The 20,896-nt window shown below is 40.4% G+C and overlaps 1 protein-coding gene across 1 annotated transcript in view; it reads left to right on the top strand.

Moving 5' to 3' along the window:
• Window positions 1–20,896, top strand: part of ANK3 (ankyrin 3) — a 754,092-nt gene that overhangs the window by 127,742 nt on the left and 605,454 nt on the right. The window lies entirely within an intron of this gene.

The following is a 20,896-nucleotide window of genomic DNA, read 5'->3' as shown; positions in this document are numbered from 1 at the left end:
CAATCAATATTGCAGTGCTGGAAAGAAGTCAGAAAGAGGGTTCTTGTTTGTAACTGTGATGAACTGCCCTTTTTTCTCTTTTCGAGAACTCTCCTTTCATTAGAACAAAATGTTGGCTGAAAGGAAGACAATTGCAAAAATTCTGTTATTGGATGAGCGGGTAGGTGGGGTCCTTATACTGTTTTCTCTTTGCCCAGGCTATGGTCTCTCATCTAGTGAGTTATGGAAAAAGTAAGTAGCAGGCTTCTTTCATGCCATCTGTTTACTGGTTTTTTACCCCAATCATCTGTGATTTCAGTTATCCTCCATATGGCTGACTTTCAAAGTCAACATATCACTTGAAACTCTGAAAAATGTTGCCCATCAATAAATCAGGTTGGTTAATTATCATCATGACATGAGACCATACTTGTAGAGCATTAAAATGGATGGGTTCAAATATGGAAGAGTCAGTCACTTAATATCTGATGTTTGACACAAACGGAATTCTTTATTGCGTGTGAACAATTCCAAATGTAATATTCTTTCATAGGTCTGTGTTGTTATTGAGCTGTTCCTGGCATGTTTGTGTAAATAGAATTAGCTCTACTATATTTTTCAAACAACCTTTTTATAATTTTCACAAGTGCAAGAAAGACACCTTGATGGGGAGAACTTTTAAGGTGATTTTTGGCAGTACCAGATCTAAACACTAAAAAAAAAAATGCAGCAGGTTCTTGTGTTCTCCACATTTTCTAGTCAATTGTATGAAAGAGTAAAGATGCAGCCAGCTGGGGAACACTGCTTGTGAATGACTGTTTTATTTGAATACTCACAGTAAAGATGCTCTTGATGTATCTGTGGAATATTAGTATGAAAGTTTATATAGGTGGGGATCAAATATCTGGATACAGTAGTTAATTGACTTTCTTTGGTCACTTTTTCTTAATAATAAGGTCTGCAATGTAACCTGGCCCTTCATAGCCTTCTTTCTCCTACATATATTGAGAATCAGGCTCTCCTATGTGTTGTGTCCAGCGTGGATCCCCTCTGCATGTACTTGATTTAGTCTACTTGATTTTTCAAAATTTTTCTTCCATTTTGTGTTTAGCCTTTGGGACTATGACATTAAAGTCCAAATGTGATCACTTCACTGGTCTTGATGATGAATAGAGTTCCTTATAATGTATATATTTATATATATATAATATATATATAAATAATTTTTTCCATCTTCTGTCTTTTTGTGGCTTCCTATTTCATCCTTAAAGGTCTTAGGGATGACTTTGATAGTTAGGTCTACAAACTTTCTTTAAATTAGTTTTTCCCTTAATTGTCTTTCTATTGTCTTATGGATTCATACTGCTCACAATCTCCTATTCTCCTCTAAGATCTCAAAAATGAGTTTATATTGTAAACTGGAATTGCCCTGGATTTCCTTATCTCCCTGCTTTGTAAAATCAAATGTCTACTGACATGTAGTTTTTATTGTCTTATTATTATGGAAATTGTTTCACATTGGCCAAACTTCTAAATTAAATTGTAATAAATCATGCCCATTTCCTTTCCCTGGGGTTTCCCTTTTGAAGGACATATATAAGTTGTTTAAACAGGGAATCTATCTATGTAACGCTATTATTTCCATTTTATAAATGAAACAGTTTTTCAGAAGAGGTGTTCAGAGAAGGTATTGGTAGGATTTGAAGCCAGATCCTTCTCTCTCCTCTCCTCTCCTCTCCTCTCCTCTGCTCTCCTCTCCTCTCCTCTCCTCTGCTCTCCTCTGCTCTCCTCTTCTCTCCTCTGCTCTCCTCTTCTCTCCTCTCCTCTCCTCTCCTCTCTTCTCCTCTCCTCTCCTGTCCTCTCCTCTCCTGTCCTCTCTTCTCCTCTCCTCTCCTCTGCTCTCCTCTTCTCTCCTCTGCTCTCCTCTCCTCTCCTCTGCTCTCCTCTCCTCTGCTCTCCTCTCCTCTCCTCTGCTCTCCTCTCCTCTGCTCTGCTCTCCTCTCCTCTGCTCTGCTCTGCTCTGCTCTCCTCATCTCTCCTCTCCTCTCCTCTCCTCTCCTCTCCTCTCCTCATCTCTCCTCATCTCTCCTCATCTCTCCTCTCCTCTCCTCTCCTCTCCTCTCCTCTCCTCTCCTCTCTTCTCCTCTCTTCTCCTCTCCTCTCCTCTCCTCTCCTCTCCTCTCCTCTCCTCTCCTCTCCTCTCCTCTCCTCTCCTCTCCTCTCCTCTGCTCTCCTCTCCTCTCCTCTGCTCTCCTCTCCTCTGCTCTGCTCTCCTCTCCTCTGCTCTGCTCTGCTCTGCTCTCCTCATCTCTCCTCTCCTCTCCTCTCCTCTCCTCATCTCTCCTCATCTCTCCTCATCTCTCCTCTCCTCTCCTCTCCTCTCCTCTCCTCTCCTCTCCTCTCCTCTCCTCTCCTCTCTTCTCCTCTCCTCTCCTCTCCTCTCCTCTCCTCTCCTCTCCTCTCCTCTCCTCTCCTCTCCTCTCCTCTCCTCTCCTCTCCTCATCTCTCCTCATCTCTCCTCTCCTCTCCTCTCCTCTCCTCTCCTCTCCTCTCCTCATCTCTCCTCATCTCTCCTCTCCTCTCCTCTCCTCTCCTCTCCTCTCCTCTCCTCTCCTCTCCTCTCCTCTCCTCTCCTCTCCTCTCCTCTCCTGTCCTCTCCTCTCCTCTCCTCTCCTCTCTTCTCCTCTCCTCTCCTGTCCTCTCCTCTTTTTTTTCTCTCCTCTCCTCTCCTCTTCTATTAAAAAAAATTAACTCTAAGTCTACTTCTATTCACCACCCCAGATTGCCTTAATTGAATAAGGCAGGTACTGTTCCAGATTTGAATTCTATTTTCTACAGGCAATGACATGGTCTGGATACCACATATTGGATTTAGTGCAAGGCAATATGGTGTGCAGAATCAAGGGAGGAGCTAACGACTTATGCCAATGGGATCTCACCTTAGTGTTGATCTTCCTAACTACAAGAGAAAAGGATTGAGTGGGGGAAGTACATGTAGGAAATAAACTGCTTGATTCTATTTCAGAAGTCTATAGTAGTGACATTTGTGTATTTTGTTAGCCATATTGTGGAACATAACTTAACAAAGCACATGGCACATAGGTCCTTAATAAATGCATGATGGTTGATTGGCATTTAACAATTAATAATGATTTCTGAAGATCCTTAGACTTGAAGCAAAAACGTGCTAAGGAAACCATCTAGGCTATCTCCTTCAGTATATTACTAACTTTTCTAAGAATTGACTAATAAAATGTTTGTCTAATCTGAACGAATATCTGTATGTATTATCCACTTTTATTGGCAGTCTATAAACAGAATATTTAGGTAATTAGAATACAGTTAGTATATTTTCAGATTTTTAAGAAATGAGAAAACAGGTCAGTTTCCAGTGAAACAACTGTCATCAGAAAGTGATTTTGATTTCACCTTCTCTTTTGATACTTTGAAATCATTTTGCTTGAGAGGTGCACCAGGAAGGGAATATGATACAACTTCCTATGGAAAAATGTGAGAGTTGTATTGAGATTAATGCAAAGATCATGTAGGGGAGCGTTACCAAATTTAGGGCCACCAAATATGTTACAGAACTGTTGTATTACCTAATACATAATTTAATTTGATGATGACATATCATGAATCTGATATTAACCATATTGTAACCATTTCTGGTTTAGAATGTTGACAGAAGTATATGGAAAAACTAAGATCATCAATTTAGAGCCTGCTTTATCCAATCCCTTAATTTTTCATGTCAGGGAACTGAGTACGAGAAAGGAGAACTAATGCAGCATCATAGGCTCATAGATTTAGAATGGAAAAAGATCTCATCCATCTAGTCCAACTCCCTTATTTTAAAGATGAGAAAACTCCACATCCATAGAATCAGAGACTTGTTCGAAATCATGCAAATAGTTAGTAGTAGAGTGAAGATTTAAACCCAGGTCTTCAGACTTCTAAGCCTGGGCTCATTCCAACCTTCATAAGAATATCCATCGATCTTAAACTTGAACATTTGTTTAACCACTTTGGAGAATGTGAACAACAAATTGAGGTGTTGGATTGGATGATGTCTATGTTCCACTTCTGCTATTAATCTTAGGATCTTATGAAATCTTTGTCATCTTGACTCCCATCATGTGATGTGGGCATTATTTCCCATTTTCAGTCATTTCAGTTGTGTCTGTTTCTTTGTGACTCCATTTTGCATTTTTTGGGCAAAGATACTAGAATAGTTTTTGCCTTTTCCTTCTCCAGATCATTTTACAGATGAAGAAACTGAGGCAAATAGTAACTTGCCCAGGTGCAGTTCTCTGAGGTTGGATTTGAACTCCATTCATTCATTTAATTAATTAATAAAATTTAGAACTTTTCTGTGACAGTGCCATACCTGGCATATGGTAAGCACCTAATCAGTGCTTATTGATTAATTAATTTATATTGATTGAAACCTGATTGTTGCCGCAAATCCTATGAGTAAGTGAAAAAAGCATTTATTAAGTTCTTTGCCCTGTGTTAAGCCCTATTGTTTTGTTTCCTCACCAGTAGACTTGCTATGTTGGATTTGAGTCTGGCAGAATTGATAGAGTTGGGGAACTCATTTATTTTGTGCTGTCTAGAGTCCCAAGATAAAGAGTTTTCACTGTGGCATGTAGATGGTGGCACTTTCTTGTGAAGGAGAGACTTAAACCCAACTCTTCTAGTGCATTTTCATTATCTCCCTAAGCCAAGAAGGGAGAAATCAGCATTCAAGGAAGATTGAGTTGTCTTAAGTTTGCTTCCACATTGAGCTTCTTTTTGTAATTTGATTAAGACAAGAAGAAAGTAAAAATGTTCGCTCCCAAGAATATGTTGTAGCAATCATGGAAGTTTATAAGCTCTGTTACTGAGAGAAGGCAATTCATTTAAAACTTTTTTAGCATAACCAGTTCTTAAAAATGAACTGTTCTAGTTACAATATAAAAGATTTACTTTAATACTGAATAATGATCAGCATTTTATAAAATGATAAATGTCCTTTAGTTTTAATTGCATTGTCATTGCTTCATTTTAAACAATATTTATATGGAAAATAATCTTTTTTTAATTAAAAACAAAGACTTTTTCTTCTCTTCTCTTCTATCACTGGCATACTGGCTACAGTCTTAGAGAAATTGTGCTGAATGATGGACTAGAATCGCCAACCAATTCCTTTAAAAATCTGCCAGATAGAAGAATAGTAGAAAGAAGAGGAAAAGAAACTGGGAAAAAAGAACCTTAATAATAGCTGGGAAAAATTGGGAGATGCAATATAAGGTTTGTTTGTGATCACAAAATATTTGTGATGGTCCAAGGTGGTTCCATGCCCACGGATCATAGTTTCCAGATAGGCTTCTATTTGTGTTACAATAATGCAAACATTTGTACCATCTTGATCACATGATTGCACAGCTCATGTGGTACGAATACATATTAATGAGGGGGGGGCGGATGAGAGATCTGTTCTGGGGCAGGGTCCTGAGTTCAAATGAGGGTATTTCATGCATCTGACCATCCCTTTAGAATCAGTTTGATTCCTCAAATACTGAACCCTGGTGGTGATCAGGAAACAATGTGATAACGTTGAAAAATTACAAGGATATATTGTGCTGAGTCAGAAGTATATGTAATCACTGCATGAACCACAATGTCAGTGTTCACATACATGGTCACTACAGTTTTGAATTGACTACAAAAAGCAGAAGGCTTTACATTTGATTATGGAGACAACACTGAGCCATCAGCACAGTAAGGGGCTCTTACTTTTTTTGTGTGCCTTGGATTTGTCTGATGTCCTTTTCTCAGAATATTTATAAGTGCAAAAAACACATAATATTACAAAGAAATCTAATTGTATTCAAATGTAGCTGTCAAGAATTAAAAATGAAGTCACCAGCCCCTAGATTAGGAACCTTTGCACTAGAATTTATTGATCAGGGAGTAATATGGTCAAAAAATCATTTTGTCAGCCAAGTGGAGGCGGGATCAAGGAGAAAGAGGAGGCAGAGAGAACAATCAGATTGTTGTGCAATTGTTTCCATCACGTCTTGATTCTTCATGCTCCCATTTCAGGTTTTCTTGGCAAAGATACTGGAGTGATTTGCCATTTCTTTCTCCAGCTCATTCTACAGATGAGGAAACTGAGCAAACATGGTTAAGTGACTTGTCCAGGGTCACATAGTAAGTATCTAGGGTCAGATTTGAACACAGGACAATGAAAATCAAAATGCTAGTGCAATTATCTACTCAGGATGTAATAAGGTAGAGTAGTTGTTGATCCAACTTGTATTTCTTTGGTCACCATATAGTTGATGAATTGGAGAGAACAGGAATTAAAAGTAAGGAGGCCAATTAAAAAGCTGTTATAACATTCTGCTGAAGGTGTGATGAGGGCCCAAACTATTGTGATGGCTACGTGAATAGATAAAAAGGGATAGATGTGAGATTATAATTGGTTAAAATTTTCAACTTAGTGGATATAGGAGGTCAGGGAGAGAGAAGAGTTGAAGATGAGACCCCTTTTTCTTTGCTTTGATTCTCCATTTCTATCTTTGTCATCCTTCCCTCTCCCCCATTTTGTAAAAAGAGAAAAACAAAGCCCCTTTAGCAAATATGCAGTCAGACAAAACAGATTCACAGATGGGATACGTTGGAGAACCTACATCTTATTCTTTACTTGAGTGATGCAGAGTATCATTCTGTCACAAGGCAGGTAGCTTAATTCCAAACTGATTTCCAAAATGATTAAACCACTTCACAGCTATGGAGTGATTTTTACCAAGAAGAAGAAACCATCCAAAGTACTCAATTAACCTACTTCTAGGCAAAAGAGTATATCCCAGGTCCTTGTCCTATCATTAATCCTCACTTTCCCAAACCACCAGATTAAAATGAAGAAAAGGGCTCAAACTAAGATATGGATCTGAAATTCTGAGCTTAAATAGACTTGGCACTAAGAAAACTTTACCAAGATAGTTATGACATCTTTGAGAATTTCTCCACAGGTTGTAATTATTATTTACTTCAATTAATTATGAACTTATTTTCCCATAGATACTACTTTTTTGCTAATGGCCTGCCAGATTATATCATAGGATTATAGCTTAGAGCTGGAAGGACCTTTAGAACTCATTGAGTCCAATCTTCTCATTTCACAGTTGAGGAAACTAGAGGAGGGGAGGTAGGGAGGGGGAGAGAGACAGAGACAGAGAGAGAGACAGAGACAGAGACAGAGACAGAGAGAGAGAGAGACAGAGAGAGACAGAGAGAGAGACAGAGAGAGACAGAGAGAGAGAGACAGAGAGAGAGAGAGACAGAGAGAGACAGAGAGAGAGAGAGACAGTGATAGAGAGAGACAGAGACAGAGAGACTGAGACAGAGAGACAGAAACAGAGACAGACAGACAGACAGACAAACAGACAGAGAACAAAATAGAAAGTGAAAAATGAACCATCTGGCTAAAGCCTGGGAGCCTTGTGGTTCCATCTTCATTGAGAATCATGAGTAGAGAGGATTCTGGCGAGAAGTAGCTGTGCGTGTGTTCTGTGTGTCCTTGGTTGTAGGTACATGGGTCAAGTACCAAGCCAGATCAAGGTCATCGTTTTGTAATTGGTGCAAATGATTTCTGTGAAAATTGCTGACTTTGCCTTGAGTCTGTAATTATTTCTCCCAAGTAATTTGGGGATTAACTTCATGAGATGGGAGTAGGTTCCACACATTGTAAATGGAGTTCTATTTCAAAACTTAGCTTTAGCTTTTGACTGTGTGGATAAGGAACCCAACTTTTGCCAATCTCAGTTTCTTGGCATAAAACTGAGCTAGAATACAGTGTACTGGAAAGGAGAACTAGATTTGGAGTTAGAGAACTGGGAACTGAATACATTTTCTGCTGCTAACCAAATCCTTGATCTTGGACAAAAATAACAACTCATGTTTATATAATATTTGGGGCCTTACAAAGGACTCTCCTCCCAATAGCCTTGGGAGGTAGGTAGTACAAGTGTTATCTCCATTTTACCAATGCTATGTTCACTCTCAGGCGATGGCCTTGGGCTTTTGCTAGAGCACAAAATTTGAGCTGGAAGGAAACTTAGCAGCTAAGTCTAAGCGAAGTAAAATATAGTTAGATGCCATAGATTAAGTGGCAATCCTTTAACCATATTTGCGTTATAAAGATCACTAGAATCTCTTCCACATTTGACAAAGCTGCTATCTTTGTACATTTTATCCAGGATATTTTTAGCAGTGACATTGTATATGTTATGTGTATAAGTGTGCATGTGAATATGTGTGTGTGTATGTGTCTGTGCATGTAGTGAAAACAGGACTTGGAGTCAAACAGAATCCCCACTGTGTGAAATTGGAGAACTCACTTCCACTTGGAGCATCCATTTCTTTTTTCATAAGTTGAGACCTTGGAACTACTTGAACTCTTAGTTGCCCCAGTAAGTACTTAAATTCATTCATTCATCTATTCATTCATCATTCTGTCCATCCTTCTTTCTACCCATCCATTCATCCTTCCATCCATACTTCTACCCATCCATCCATCCTTCTAGCTATCCATCCATTCTATACTCCAGTTTCATAATTATAATAATGCACCACTTCTACATGATATATCATCTAACCTCCCAAACCTTGTTCATATGTCTTCCAGGGTCTTCTTTGTGTGTTTATAGAACACTTGTTCCCTTTGGAGTCAGAGAACCTCGATTTGCACCTCAGTTCTACTACTTAGACTACTGTGTGACCTTGGAAAGTCATTTAGTTTCCCTGAGACTCAGTTCCATGTCTGTGAAATGAGGCGATGGGGTGGTGTTGAACCGAATTTCCTCCAAGATCCCTTCAGCCTCTTGAGCTATGATTCTGTGTGCTTTTAGGTCAGTCCTTAATGCCCCTGGTCCTCGGTTTTTTCTCTATAAAATGAGGGGGCTGGACTATATGGCCCCCAAGATCCCTTCCAGATCTAAGTCTGCATTCCCGGCTAGAAGGGGAGCATTGGAAATGGGGTGTGACTAGGAAAAGGTAAATGGTAGGAAAACATTCTTCACCTAATCTGTTCCCTTTGTAGTTAGGGCTGGGTTCAGCTGATTCATTGAGGTAGTTAGCAAAGCAAGGATTAGGGTGGACAGCCTTCCTCCATGCCTCGCTCAGCTACCCTTTAGCCTTGTTGGCAATCCCAAATGTCACCCAGAGAGAGTTCACCCACAAGGGATGACTTTGTAACCTTGATAGACATTTGATTTTATCCTGTGCTTTACTAAATACTTTTTCATAGAAAATGGCAGTGTGTGTGTGTGTGTGTGTGTGTGTGTGTGTGTGTGTGTGTGTGTGATCGTGGCTATGTGGCCGCTTGGTGGAACATGCCCATGACTTAGATTTATACCTGGTTTTCAGCACTATCCCTGTCATATGTATCACCTAGTCCAGATCATTTCAAACTCTCCCATATTCCATTTCCTACCCTGCTGGGTAAATACACTGATTGGGAAAGACATTAATGGTTTGCTGTCACTTCGAGGTGTTTCATTAGTCTTTATCACCCTGATCCATCGGTGCAAATACTGATTTCTTCATTAAAATAAACCTGAGGCTATATCATCACTGGCTCAAGTACATTTTAAAATTCAGATTGCCCGGGGAAAGAGCCACAATTTGACTGATCTAAAAACAGGGGATGCCTGGCAAGGTACAGCCATTTCCTACTCTGTAAAATGAAATCAGAGCGGAGGAGAGTTGGGTTCTTTAGGAATCCTTTCACACGAAAATCCTGTGATGTGTGGTCTAAGAAAGCTGCTCTTTGTCGGTTTGCCCTTCTTCGTGTTTGAAGTTGACCGGCATTATGGCAGTGTGGGTAAAAATACCAGTGCCTGAAGGGAGGTAGGTGGTGTATTCTAGTGGGAAGAGCTCACACAGGCCTGTGTCTGAGTTCCAGTTTGGGCTGTGATGCTAAATCATCTAAAGCCAGCTTTGTGACTGATTAAATCCGGCCACTCTTGACCTCTGTTTTCTCCTCTGTAAAATGAGAGGATGCAGATTCTGTGGCACCTTGGGTGCCTTTTAGCTCTGAAATTTGAGGGAAAAAAGCATTATTCATCAGGAGGAGTTTGGTTTATAAGTTACAGATTACAGGTAGTTAAGCATTCTGGATTAAGGGAATGGCATGCAAGGAATGTGCTAAGAGATTTAGTCACTGCCTTAGGTTGCTGTCTCACCCTGTCATTTCCATTACAGTAAGTACACTATGTCCCTAGCTTTTTACCCCCCTTTTCCCAAAAGGACTCTGAGGGTTTGAATTCAACTCAACTGGGAAATCCTTTCAATTTCTCCTTAAAGGGAATCATTCTGTGGCTATTTTCAAGTGAACTCGGCGCAGGAGATAATCTTAGCAGTTTTCCTGTGCCCTCTCTTTCCCCCTGTGCAAGCCATTTTCATTTTAAAAATAGCACCATCTTCCTAGGCCGAACTTGGCCCATGCTGGTGTCCTCTTATGCGAGTTATTTGATTTAAAAATAGAACTGTCTTAGTAGATTTGTATCAACTGGTTGATGATAGCTGATCTATGGAGCAAACTCTGATTGAGGTGCAAGTTCTGGGAAAGGCCTGTTTGGGGCGCCTGTTCTATTTTTTCCTCTGTTGTCAACAAATTGGAGCCAGCCTCCCTTTGCCAAGCTGATCATTTGAATGTATTTACCTGGTAGGGTTTGCTCTTGGCTAAATTTAACTTCCCCAAAGGCTGGGAGGGGGATTATGTAATTTGGACAAAAGTGGAATTTTCGGGAGATGGCAGCGAAGGTGGAGACCTTTTCTGAAGAGCAATCACCCCTAGACTGCTTTTAGATCAATCAAATGATGGCTCTTCCCCCAGGGCAATTTTAATTTTAAAATGTTCTCCAACCACATGTGATACAGCATCAGGTTTATTTTAACATAGAAGTTGGTAGTTCTTTAAATGGGTCACCATAATACAGATATCTGAGAGCATCATTAAGTAACAATTAACCCATAATGACTTCTATAAGTGATTCCAAACTAGTTGAACAATTTTGGCTTCTGGTATATTTTTGTCATTTATTTTCTTCCATCAATAGGTAGTGTTAACTTTTTTTTTTTGTCTTGTTAAATGTATAGTAGTTTTTTTATTTTGGGGTTTAGTAGTTTTGGGTTGCTGTGTTTTGGAGGGTTTTCCCTCCCTCCACAACAATCAGTATTTATAAGCCCCTGTTGGCCAACCTATGGCACGCATGCTGGAGGGGGCTGTCCCTTTCCCATCTCAATTATGTCCACATCATATCACCCAGCAGTCCAATGGGATCGCTTTCTCTCTCCCCTGTCTGGGGTAAAAGGGTGGCTCACATGCAGTGAGAGGGTGCAGTTTGGGTACTCTGTCTCTAAAAGTTTCACCACCACAGTTATAAGCTTTGGCAGGGCAGCTAAGTGACACAGTGGAGAGAGTGCTGCACTTAAAGGCAGGAAAACTTATCTTTCTGAATTTAATTCCAGCCTCAGACACTCCCTAGCTGTGTGACCCTGGGCAAGTCACTTAGCCTTATTTGCCTTAGTTTTCTCCTCTGAAAAATGAGCTGGAGATGGAAATGGTAAACCATTCTACTATCTTTGCTAAGGAAACTCCAAATGAGGGCACAAAAATTCAGATATAATAGAAACAACTGAACAGAACACAGACCAAGGCAGAAATTCTTTTCCCTTTTGAGATTTCTTCATACTTAACTATTTGGATAGGGAGATAGCTTTCCTATTTACAGATCAGGTTCTCAGACTCTAAGTCCACATTTTGACCAGGCATAATCAGGAAGTTTTGCCCTTGAGATGTGTACCAGAAACCATTTTCTGGACTATTATTAGAAGAAGTATCCCAAGATTGGGGAAGGAATGGACATTAGGCAACCTGTGGAAGAAGACAGGAACTCTGGGACACCATGAAGCCACTGTCACTCCCCAACTCCCCACCTCTCCCAAGATATAGCCCTCATTGCAGTTTTCTATTTTATCTAGTTATTCTTGATAACAAGGTGCTAGATCATTCCTTCATGTTTAACGTCTAAGAAGTCTTATTACTATGGAAAAAATCTCAATTCTTAAAGAAAGCCAAAGGATGTGTTTGGGGATAGAGTAAAAAAAAATGGTTGAAAATGCCACCATATTGCTCTTCCCTTCAACAAATGCCCAAACTCTTCAAGTATCAAGTAGAACTTTAAGAAATATTAGTGATCCTTTCATTTAACTCCCCCATTGTACAGAGAGAAAAATTGAGGTCCCAGAAAATGGCATTGATGGACACAGAGTGACAATGTTCAACTCACACTGCATTTGAAGGGGAGGTAGGGTCGGATCAGATGGAGGACATATGTCATCGATTCCCACTCAGATCTTGAAAGCTGGAAGAGATCTATCTCCATGACTACCCTGTCCAACCTTTCATTTTACAGAACGGAAACAGGGTTCAGAGTTCCTTTCAGAACAAGTGCTCAAACCCAGGCCTCCTGTCTCTCACTCTAGCATTCTTTCAGGTAGGTTGTTGAAATCTGGATACTCTCAGGGGAACTAATCCTTTCAGAGCAGGAGCTTCTGGTTTTATAATGCAGCACAAGCAATTGAGCAAGGAAGGGAGTCTCACAGTCCTTCCAGGTGTGATTTGGCCCCATATTTACCTCCCCGAAGAAAAAGAATCTTTAGCAAAGATTCTAGGGAAAGAAAACTTCCCCAGGGCAGGAGGCAGAGACAGATTCAAGAAAGCTTGGCTTTCCACTTGACCCCTGGCCTGCCTGATTTATTGCTTTTTCTCTGATACTTATTAGCTATGTGACTGTGGATAAGTCACTGAACTCTCTGCATGCTAGGCTGTTCTCTAATTTATAGACAAGTTTCTGATATATATCTGTGGAAGAATTTCTACATTGGGAATTGGCTACATGGATGAAATCACAAATTCATGTTTAAAAAAATACAAATTAATTATTAACAAGTTCATTAACATTTTGGAGTTAAGTTCCAGGAAAATATGCTAAGCATTTTGTAACTAATCCCTACCCCCAAGGTTTCTCTCCATCTTTTCTGTATTTATCCTGTGTGTTCTCATTTGTATATCTTTTCTCTTTCTATTAGAATATAAGCTTCTTGAGGGACTCCTTTTGCTTTTCCTTTGCATTTCCAGTGTTTAACATTGCAGTACATAGCAGGCTTGGTGACTGATCTAATTTTTTTTTTTTTGTTCTTATTGTTAAGATGAACTATTCCCTAAATGAATAAATATCAATAATTTACTCCTTAAGTGAATAAAGTGACATTTTGACAGAACTTTTGCTCCACTAAATTTGAAGCTAGAATAAGAAATTAATAATCAATTATTCAAGGGCATCTAGGGGGCTCAGTGGATAGAGAGCCATGTCTGGAAATGGGACGTCCTGGGTTTAGATTTGCCCTCATATACTTTCTAGCTGTGTGACCCTGGGTAAGTCATTTAATCTCCATTGCCTAGCCCTTTCTGCTCTTTTGCCTTGGAACCAATACTTAGTATTGAATATAAGATAGAAAGAAAGGTTTTAATTTAAAAAAATAATAATAATCAATTATTCAATTGACCACTAGTGGACTGTGTAAACTTGAGTAATTTACTTCCCCCTCTTGGGAAACTTATTTTTCTCATCTGTGAAGTGGAAAGCTGGGATTGGATTACATGTCTCCAATGCTAAATTTTTCTGAGGTTATTTCTTTTCCTATAGCTGTTGATAATTTGCATGCATTTTGGAAATTTTTTCTATTCTTTGTCCACTTTGCTATTGGGGAATGTAATATAATAATAATTATTATTATTGATCTTGCATATTATTTGCAGATTCTTTTCAGCTGAAGTGGTTATTTCATTTCAAATCCCTTGTTTATTTTTTTTCCATTCAGCCAGTAGTGAGCACTTCAGATTATACCATTAGAGTAGAAGATGCATGCAAATTAAGTAAGGGTGACTGCTACTCAAAGAGAGGGGGAAAAGACAAACAGGACAATTCTAGTTCTAGTCTTAAAGACATGCCATTTACTTAATTTCCTTATTTTATACTCATCTTAGCACAATTTTAAAGATTGTAAAAACAATTATTTTAATGATAGTTTCCTGTTTATTATTTCTTACAATTTTAATTAATCTCTATGACTTGCATATTGAGGGTTTTCCTATGTATTTTGTATCTTCAATAAAGTTACATATATTTCCCCCTCTTTCATGTCTACCTTTTCATGTTTCTCTTGAATTTTGTATTGGACATCAATTTTTCCATTTAGTTCTATTCTTTAGGAATGCTTAGAAATTTTCTATTTTGTTAAATGCCCATACTTTTCCCTGAAAGTATATAGTCAGTTTGATGGGTAGGTGATTCTTAACTATAGACCCAATTCTTTTGCCTTCCTGAATATCATTCCAAGCTTTTCAGTCATTTAGTGTGGAGGCTCCCAGATCCTGTGTAATCATAACTGGGGCTCCTTGATAACCTGAATTGTCTCTTTTTGGCCACTTGTAATATTTTCTCCTTGGTCTGGAAGCTCTTGAACTTAGCTATAACATTCCTGGGGATTTTTTTTTTGGTATTTAATGTAGGGAGTGATCTATAGATTCTTTCAATGTCTATTTTGCCCTCTTGTTCAAGAATATCAGGGCAGTTTTCTTGGATAATTTCTTATAATCTGATGTCAAGGCTTTATTTTTTTCCTATGTTTTCTGGTAGATCATAATTCTCAAACTGTGTCTTCTGGATCTGTTTTCCAAGTCAGTTGTCTTTTCAAAGAGATATTTTATGTTTACTTCTATTTTTTTCATTCTTTTGATTTTTGCTTTATTAATTCTTGCTGTCTCACGAGAGCATTAGCTTCTACTTGCCCAATTCTATTCTTTAAAGACTGATTTTCAGCTATGATCTTTTGATTTTCCTTTTCTGGTTTGGTCTATCCTGTTTTTTGTGGAATCCATCAGGTCAAATCTGGTCTCCAATATGCTTATTACTTCACTGATTTCTGTACCTCTTTTCCCATAGGGGAAATTTTGTCTTTTAAGCTCTTATTTTCTTTTTGTATTACTTTCATTTCTTTTCCCCATTTTTCTTCTTTCTTACTTGATTCTTGAACTCCTTTTTGAGTTACTCAAGAGCTTGTGACCAATTTCCATCTTGTTGAGAAGTTTGGATGTGTTTACTTATTTGCCACTCTCTGCTGTTGCTTCTGTATTTTGCTCTTTTTTCATCATAGAAATTATCCAGGCTCAGGAGTTTTTTTCCCCCTGCTGCTTATTCCTTTTGCCACTAGTGGATGGGGGTTCCTGCATATTGATTGCTTTCTTAGCTCCTATCTCATGGGGCATTGTCTTGGAAGTATCTTCCCTTCCTAGTCAGAAGCCTGAGTGAGGGCAGATAATGTGATATTCTTTGTGTAGTGGGCTTTAAAGTGGTTTGCCCTGAGGCTATCTATCTAGCCCCTGCTGCCTCAGCTGTGTCTAGCCTTGTTTCTGCCCAAGCTCCGCACTCTGCTGCTCAGGCTCTGGGACTTCAGCCTCAGGTCTCAAGTCTCACTGCCAAGGCCTTGCACTGACCTCAGGGGGTAAATCTATGGTGCTTTCAGCCAGCTCCCGAGAATTTAGAGATTGCCCTGGCTCTCGCTCTGATTCTGGCTTGGTAGATGGTGTGGGGGAGGGGTGATTATCTTGCCTTTTGATAAGTGCAGTTTTACCCCCTTATTGTGTGGGAATCCCCAAACACTGCCTACCTTTATGGCTGTATCCAGTGGGAGAGCCCCTTTATTTGTCTGATTTTGATTTCTGTCCTTTTGTGATCCTTTGTAATGATCAGTTGGAAGGAGATTCAGAAGGCTCTTGCTACTAAGCCACCATCTTAGTTCTGCCTCCTTACGTATATTTTTAAGTAGATTATTTTTTGCCATCTTTTATTTATGTATCACCAAGGCTTTGTACTCTAGCCACTTCTCCACCTCACTGCCCTAATTCTTTGGTTACTAGGTGATAAAAATCAGGTTTTTAGAGTCTACTAGGACTGTTGATATTTTTCTTGCCTGATTAGTGAGCAAAGGAATGAAATTCTATCTAATAGACATTTATTATCTTTAATTATGACTTGCCTTTATCATAGTCATATTATGCAGATCTAAGGTTGCATGTAGGCTTTGAGGTCAGGCAGTTTCCCTTATTTTACAGAGGAGGAAATGGAGTCCAGGGAGGCTACATGAATTCCTTAGGAGGGTCAGAAGTTGGATTTGAACCCAGATCTACTGACTGTAATAGGTAGCACTTTTTCCACTCTATCACAATGACTCCAGTATTATATACCTTCAGAGTTTAAAAAGTCTTTCCCTAAAAACATTGTTAGGTAGACAGTATGAGTCTTATCTGACCACTTTACAGATGAGAAAACTGAGGCTTCAGTGACTTTCTATAGATTAATACTTTTTTCATTACACTACCTCTATGTGTTGGGCACTTCTAGGTCCTAAAAGTCTTCATTCAGTCCTCTTAGAGTGTCATGCTATGTATGAGTATGTATGTATGGAGACAGATACTTTGCTGAGTGCTTCCTGTGTTCTGTTTACTGTACCCAGCATGAAAAATGTGAATATCTAAGGCAAGACCAGTTCTTCTCTCAAGAAAACTGACCTTCTCATAGGAGAAGACAACATGGAGAAGGAAATGGTGGCTTGCTAGAGGTATTTGGTCTGGGAAGTCACAAAGATGGTGGGAGAACTTTCAAGGAAACTGACTGACAAACCATTTTTGAAAAGGTGGGAGAGATGGGATCTGGTTTGGCAGGTAGAAATCCTGAGGGCAGCAGGATGGGCCTAGGTTGGACTAGACTTGGTCAGTTCTCACTAGGCACAAGTCCTAGGTCCCAAGATAAGAGTTGGATTTCCAGGCTGGAGGAAAGTGTGTAGTGAGTACACTGACAACCTTCCTCAAAAACTAAAGAGAAGAGAAGCATCTCAGTGGTGGACCATCCATCTGACTGGAGTTCATCAGGTTGCTAAATATGTATTCAGTACTTAGCATTATGTGAAGTGCTGGGATAGAAGAAAGACAGAAACACAAACTGCCCTCAAGGGGCTCATGAAGTCTTGGGGGAGACAGACACCAGGTAAACAGAGGATGCTGTCATACCAGATATACATAGTCCAAATGGGAGGTCATGTCAGAGAGAAGGCATTAGCAGTGTTTCCATGGAGGAAGGAGGTAGAAGAAATGAGGGAAGACTTCCTACAGAATCCAGGATATGAGCTGAGTCTTGAGAGGAGCTGGGATGTGGAGAGGAGAAGGGAAAGCCTTCTGGTGCCATTGCTGAGAATGAGATGGAGGCTGGCGCTTTCAGGAGATGTTGTAGGCAGCTTGGTGGACCTAGCAAGAACTCCCGAGTCTTAAAGATTAGAACAATTTTGATCCTCAAATACAGATTCTGAAATGCCACAACTGGCTGTCAAAACTGCCTCTCCTTTAGCTGTTGACACAACTGGAGGCAAGTCAAAGAATGGCAGGATGGATGTGGACAGAAATGTGAGCTGATTGTCAACATGCAGCAAAAGAAAATTAGGAAGAGAAACCTGTGTGTATATGCGGTGGGGCTGAGGCATAACTGGCCCCTCTGGAATGCTGGCCACCTAGGATTTGCTGTGATATGCATGATTACAATGAAAGGATGTGTCATCCTTAGAGCAGAAAGAACAGAAGAAACCAGACTGCTGTTAGCGAGATCCACCCAGCTCTCTGGGGAGTCATTTGCAGTGTTTCCTACTGGACTGGCTAGTGCTGTTGGCTTAGGCTTAGCCTATGAGGGCAGCTACTCATAGCTTCACTTCTGTGCCAAAGGCCTTTTAGGAGCTGGGAGAGTTATTGATCAAGAGCTAGAAAGCAGTCTGCTGATCATGTAGTCCAATCTCCTTGTTTCACTAATGAGGAACTAAGGCCCAGAGAGGTTAGGTGACTGATTGAACATCACACAGGAATGAAGAGATAAGCAGAGCAAAGATCTAAATAAACCATGCCCGTGGTATGGAGATGAATCAGTGACTTGAGGAGGACTGGAGTCATGAACAGAAACATCCCCTAGGGTCGTGTTGGTCAACCTGTGGCACTCATGCCAGAGGGGGCTGCTCTCCTCCTCTCTTTTGCAACTGAGGACATTTTTCACATCACCCATCCCTCTGCCCAGTAGCTCAATGGGAGTGCTTCTTCTCTCCCCTCTCAGGGCTAAGGGGGTGGCCCACATGTAGCATGAAGTTTGCAGTTTGGGTATTCAGTCTCTAAAAAGTTCACCATCACTGCCCTAGGGTATGATACAGTGGCATGATTGTCTTATACTAAAATGTAGGTTGCAGTTTGCAAATACATGGACCATGACTCCAGTAGGCAATGGGTATAGGTGAATGAAGAGATAAGATAATTCGGGGTCAAGAAAGACCTAGCAGAGCTAACATGAAATCTCCCTCCCTTTCCTCTCTCTCATTGGGTTACCAAGGCAAAATTAAATGGATTCCTCCTATCCCTTTCCCTATAATCTGCAGAGAAGCCCTTTACATTTTGAAGACTGTATATTTGTGTGTGTGTGTGTGTGTGTGTGTGTGTGTGTGTGTGTGTGTGTGTGTGTGTGTAAAGCACAGTGAAAAGTGTGCTAATCTGTGCTTAGGAAATATCTTGTGGCTTCTCCTACCTCAGACTCACTTCCTCAAGCCTAACTCTCTGCCTCCTAGCTCCAAGCCTTTCTGGTGGCCAGACTCCATTGCACTCTGGGCTCTCTTTCTGACTTTGGCTGACCCTTTGCCCCCTTCCTCTTTAAAAATCCTCCCTCCCCCATTCACTCTTTTATCTGTTGTCTTTCTCTATTGAAGGAGTAGAAACTCTTTGGGGGTAACATTACCTCTATTTCCTATTTCACAAGGTAGTTGGGGGAATCACATGAGATAATTTAGACAAATGCCATCTCTTAGTAGTTTTCCTTTCTGTGGCACCTTAGATTAGAAGATTAAAAGCTAGAAAGGATCTGAGTATATATTTTGTTCTGACTTGCTGATTTTACAGATGAGGAAACTGAGGTGAAGAGAGATGAAGGTCATGTCTTAAGCAATTAGGAAAGCTAGAATGGGAACCCATGCCTCTGAGTCCAAATTTTGTGTTGTGAGGTTGTTGTTGTTTTTTTTTATTTGAGTCAGCATGCCTAGATATTGGAGGAGACTGTGATTTTGCTGACTGTTCTCAAGATCAAATCTAGTTTGTAGAAGCCCAGAACCTGGCACACTGGGCTATTGGTTGCATTTGGAAAATGAGCTTCATAAAAAACTCTTAATTCTGATCTGTACCTCTTGAATCCATCCTCATGTAGCTGCTACAGAAAAAAACGTTCCCCCATCACACATCTAAACATCTCACCCTCTTACTTCAAAGGCTTTCTTTAGTAGCTGACTTTTACATCTAGGATAAAATAAAAACTCCTCAGCTTGGAATCTGAGGTTCTTCCCAGGATGGCTCCAGGCTCCCCTTTCCATACTTCTTTTCATCTTACTCCTTTACCTTCACCTTAGGTTGTGTATTCCACTCAGTCCTGCTCACTTGCTGGCCTGAACTCAATGTTCCATCTTTTGCCTCTGCACTGGACCTTCACAAGGGCTATTCCTCATGCTTTAAATATCCTGCTTCCCCACCTCCATCTCTTAGAATCTCTGGCTTCTTTTAGCTTAGACATCACCCCAAATAAGACTCCATTTCTGATTGCTCCCATTTTTAGACCTCTTCCCCTCTTCAGAATATTCTGGCTGTGGGGATTCATTGGCATCTGGTACCCTGTCAGTAGAATGGCAGCTCCTTGAGGGCAGGGATTGCTTTTCAATTTCTTGTTACATCTTCAGGCTATCCCAAGGTGCCTTCTCATGGAGATGCTGAGGAAGTGCTTGGGAGGAATCTGTCTTATCCATTTCCCCAGGAAATCCCTCACCCAGTTACCTTGTAACACTTCCTTTTCTTTTCTCATTTATGGTCTATCTGTCTCTGCCTACTTCTCCATTTCCTCTCCAGTCCTTGATTCCCCTTCTCTATCTCCTCTGCATTTCCACACATTTCTCTCTTCATCCATCCCCCTCCTCTCCCAATTTTCCCTCCCTCCTCTTCTCCTCCCTCTTCCTATATCTTTTCATATTTCCTCTCTTCTTCTCCCTCTCTTTTCCTTAACTTAAACCGCTTTTTCTTTCCTTCCTTCCCTTTCTGCTCCCCCTTTCTTTCCCCTTCTCTCATATCTTCTTTTCTTGTCTTCCTCAGCCTTCTCTCTCCACTTCCCCTCTTTTCTTTCTTCTCTTCCCCTCTCTCCTCTCTCCTCCTCTCCTCCTTTTTTCCCTCCTCTCTCCTCTCTTCCTTCCCTCCCATCTCTTCTTCTTTTCTTGTCTTCCTCAGCCTTTTCTCTCCACTTCCTCTCCTTTCTCTTCCCCTCTTCTCCTCTGTTCCCTCCCCCTTCTGTTCCTCCTCTCTTCTCTTCTTGTCTTCTTTAGCCTTGTCTCTCTACTTCCACTCTCCTCCCCTCCCTCCTCTGTCCTCTCTTTTCTTCCCTCCTTTCCCTTCTTCCCCCTTTCCCCTCTTCTTTCTCTTCTTCTTATTCCTCCTCCATCTCTTTCTCCCTCCTCTTCTTTGCTCCCCTCTTTCCCCCTTTCTCACCTTCCTCTTCTTCCTTCCTGTTTTCCTAACTCTCTCCCTAATGATTTAGTGGTTCCATGCTATGACAGCTACAATGAAAAAAACAAACAATTTCTCAACCCTAAACCAAGATGAATTACAGTCCTCAAAGATATCATACTAAGACTATACAATTGAGAGCAGGAAGATCTCGATCATTATACAATTGAGGAGACAGGCCCA

This window comes from Monodelphis domestica, chromosome 1 (assembly GCF_027887165.1).
Source record: "Monodelphis domestica isolate mMonDom1 chromosome 1, mMonDom1.pri, whole genome shotgun sequence".
NCBI lineage: Eukaryota > Metazoa > Chordata > Mammalia > Didelphimorphia > Didelphidae > Monodelphis > Monodelphis domestica.
This window is presented reverse-complemented; position numbering and strand designations above follow the sequence as displayed.